At 36.7% G+C, this 4,099-nt stretch overlaps 1 long non-coding RNA gene across 1 annotated transcript; it reads right to left on the bottom strand.

Moving 5' to 3' along the window:
- Window positions 1–976: 976 nt before the first annotated feature.
- LOC134630567 (uncharacterized) lies at window positions 977–3,111 on the bottom strand. The gene is made up of 3 exons (XR_010094305.1): window positions 3,009–3,111; window positions 2,594–2,670; window positions 977–1,317 (listed from the first exon to the last, which is right to left on the bottom strand). It is a non-coding gene; the product is annotated as an uncharacterized LOC134630567 (long non-coding RNA).
- Window positions 3,112–4,099: the final 988 nt, after the last annotated feature.

Genomic DNA, 4,099 nt, shown 5'->3' with positions numbered 1-4,099 from the left:
GTAAAGAAAAATGTGTATTAAACATCTTAAGTTTTGTTTTGGTTTTTTTTGGCTTTCTAACATCCATTTCAGCAAAACTACCTGTTAGGTTTATCTTAGATCTCAGGTTTAAATATCTACATTCCTTTAAATTAATTTTCTGTTGTTTACAGAAAAAAAATAAAACCCCACAGATTCCATTAAAGTCTATCTGATGATTTCATACAGAAAGTTTGTTTTAAGAACATGACAAGACAATTACTCATGAGCACCCAACATTCACCATTTATTGTGCCATCTTAGTCATCTGAGAAACAGAAAAATCAGTGACGTAGCTCATCAGGCTCACAATCCATCAAAACTCAAAGGCTGCTCCCTGTGAAACAATAAATTTGAACTTGGTCTTGAGCCCAGTTTGGGTGAAGATGAAATTCTGACCAATACTCTAGGAGCAGTAGTGATTCTTGTGAAGTAACAACATAAAGTCTGCATTACTGTAATGTATCAACGGGACACTTGCTATTTTAGAAAAGTTATTCTTTACATTTGCAAAATTTTTAAACTTCATTGTGCTCAGTCACACCTGTTAGCATAAAATGTGAAATATTAAAACAGTACAAAACCTTTGATAAGTGACAGTAAAGATCAGTTTATAACAACTAAGACATCAAACTCTTGTATTTGTCTTCGTTTACAATTGCAACAAATTCCACAGAACCAATATCTCTGAAAATGACTGCATGCTTCTGAAACATTTGATAATATGGATATTTCAGAAACATTAGTTTGAGTCAGCTCAATTGCAAAACAAAGGAAAAACTACTGACTTGCATGAGATAAGCATCTGCAAAGTCCAGCATTATATTGTTGTTCACATAAGTTTCTTAAACCATGAACAAATGAGTAATTGTCTAATCTGGAATGTAAAGTGTAGTCATTTAGTGACATACAAAAGTGAGAATGAGAACTTGCAAGAATAAAAAAACAAACAGTAAAATAAAAACTGTCCTTAACACTAAGGATCATACAATTACAGTTCTGCATGGCTTTCTGCAAGAGTCTGTTTCTTAGACCATGCACTAGTGAGATGCACTGCCTTCCACCAATGTTCATTAGGATGTTCTGAATGACTTCAAAGATGTCCTTAAGTTCCTTTGGATAGTGTATGTTGAGGGCAAAAAGAAGGCCCATCAGCATGGAAATGGCACTTGAGACATCCCTCAGATTAGACAGGATTACTGCTGCCTCAAGGACAACCAACACATCGATGTCTTCTTCTTTCACCATCGCAATGCCAACTTTCATCCTCTTAGAAAACGTGTCTTCAATACCTGTCGGCTATAAAAGGGTTCAAAGACAAAAAAAAAAAAAAATTACACAATTACAATTACACAATATCCCGTGTGCTTAACAATTCATGTCTTTCCAAAGAAGAGCCATACTGATGCTTTGGATGATGGTGATTGGCTTTGGGTAACACTTATTAGTTGTTAAAGTTTTTTCAGAATGAGATATGCACCCCCATGTTACAAATCCATTTCTTGCTTTAAACAAAGACCATGTTCATAAATAACTGAGCATGTCTTCAATTGCAGAATTCAAACAAAATTTTCAATTTAAATGGTAAATGGCCTGTATTTGTATAGCGCTTTACTAGTCCCCTAAGGACTCCAAAGTGCTTTACACATTCAGTCATTCACACACATGGGTGGATGACTGAATTGTGACTCAAGAGTTGACAGTTCGTCTTATAATTGGAAGGTTGCCGGTTCGAGCCCTGGCTCCGACAGTTTCAGTCGTTGTGTCCTTGGGCAAGACACTTCACCTGTTGCCTACTGGTGGTGGTCAGAGGGCCCGGTGGTGCCAGTGTCCGGCAGCCTCGCCTCTGTCAGTGCGCCCCAGGGTGGCTGTGGCTACAATGTAGCTTGCCATCACCAGTGTGTGAATTTAAATCTACTTATGCTAAATATTGGCTGTGCTCTAAACCAAATCTGGCTGAGAATACATGAAATGTGCAAACTGCAGCTACACTACAGGATCAGATTATGGCTCCATAGACAATGCTTCTTTAATCAGTTTATTGATTAAAGTTTATTTTTTCCCCCTATATTAACAGCATGAAAAAAGAGCATATAGACATGGCTGAACAGGTTGCATAATTGGCACTGAATATCAACATCCACCTTTACCCAGCTGCCCAATGACTCTCGGCCAGTAACCTTTAATTGCTTACCCAGTCTACACAGTCTCTTTCCCAGGGTCCAGGACATTTCACCAAAGTATTGCCCCCCACAGCTGTAGCAGCCACTGCAGCCCCTTAAATATCCTAATATCTCTGCCATTACAATATACAATGTGAGAAATCAAACGTAAAGCTGAAGTGAACAGTACAGCAGCGAAATGTCAAAGACCCTGGTGAAGACATGAATAAACACAAGACACTAATAATATCAATGCTAGCTTGCCAGTTAGTTTCTCTGAAACCCAGACCAAATCCAGTGTCAAAGATCTTGTAATAATACATTTGGTGAGGAAAAAGTACACATGTACTTTTTAATTTAAAATCCACTGTGGTGCTGTCATTATTAAATTTACTAAAAGAAACAATGCTAACCTTCACAGTCTTGAAAGTGTGTGAGGGATCTTCCTTTAGAAAATGAGGTCCTCTGTCCTCTTCCTTTGTGTAGGGCTCTGGTCAAAGAAGTCAAAAAGAAAACAAAAACACTTTTTAAACAGTGTTTATGAAGCATGTAGACAGCTCCAAATTCACAGCTTTTTGATGCATAATTCCATCAATATATGATTATCATTGGAGATTTTGAATCAGGCTTATCAGGACATTCAAGTAGAATATGATATCCAACCTACCACCAATATACATAGATTCTGTAAAAGTTACCACACTAAATGTCCAGTTGTGAAATATGATGACAGACTTTACTTATCAGCTTTCTTTCAATGAGTTCATCAGTTGAACTGGATAACCTAAAACTTAAACAAAGGATTAGATTTCGCAGTTGAACACTTACATCATCTCCGAAGCATCTTATGAGCCTAGTTAGCCTTTCTATGCCGCTCTTGATTTTGTACAGCTCCACGAACCTCTCCATAATGGTCAAGCACAGCAAAAAGGAACCCTTTCAGGTTAACAGATGTAAGACGGGCAAATTCTGCTTCAACCTGAGCAATAGAAGAAGAGGGGTGGAGAGTACAGGCAGAATTAAAAAAAGATTCTTTGAGACCCAAATTTAAGCAAACAGTCATCTGAGGCCCATTAGAGAAAACACAAACACACAAAAGCAAACAAACAAAAAGATGCACTTTACCTGCCGTTCAGCAAACAAGGAAGTTCAGAGAACAATAAGCTCTGTCTTGAAATCTTTTAAAGTAGAATGATTGTGAAAATGACTTATGTGATGTAAAACTTTAGTAAACGTGCGATTAAAAGAACACTGAGTAAAAGGACAAGTAACAGTTTCCTTATTCCTCAGATGTTTACCTTGATGAGCAATACTGTTTTAGTCCAACTGCCTCATTAAAGTTACACAACAGGCTTTTTACATTAAAGCCAGCAAGTCCATTACATACTCCCTTTTTAGATCTGAAATACTGTGCAGATTCTGTGTATATGTAGTGGACAGCAATTTACCCCAAAGAGCGCAAAGTTTGCAAGTCCACCTCATTTAAATGACAAAGTCAAATGTGATCATCTAGACCTGTGAAAATAAATTAATGACAAACTTGCAGTTATGGATGTTATTACAACCACAAGAACTTAAACAGTCTGCTCCATTGCTTTTGTTAATGAATCATTTGTTGGTAGCACGTCTGAATATTTAGTTTATGCCACCTGCATGTGATCATCAATAGTGCCATATTACTTCTTAAGAAGTACCCTGACACTACAATCTTTATATCATTTGTTCTACAGAGCTATTAAATTACAATATAATCTGAGGTGTTTCCAGTATGACAAAATGCACAAATTGTAACTTACCATTTGACTCCACTGACAAAAATAAATCCCCAGCATCAAGTTTGGCTTCACAGACCTAAAATAAGTAAAATAAAAATATATGTTATAATTATATTGTTTTCGCCATTTATTCATGTTTGCTAA

This window comes from Pelmatolapia mariae, linkage group LG7, assembly GCF_036321145.2.
Source record: "Pelmatolapia mariae isolate MD_Pm_ZW linkage group LG7, Pm_UMD_F_2, whole genome shotgun sequence".
Taxonomy (NCBI): Eukaryota; Metazoa; Chordata; class Actinopteri; order Cichliformes; family Cichlidae; genus Pelmatolapia; species Pelmatolapia mariae.
The sequence above is the reverse complement of the archived record's forward strand: the minus strand, read 5'-3'. Positions and strand labels throughout refer to the sequence as shown.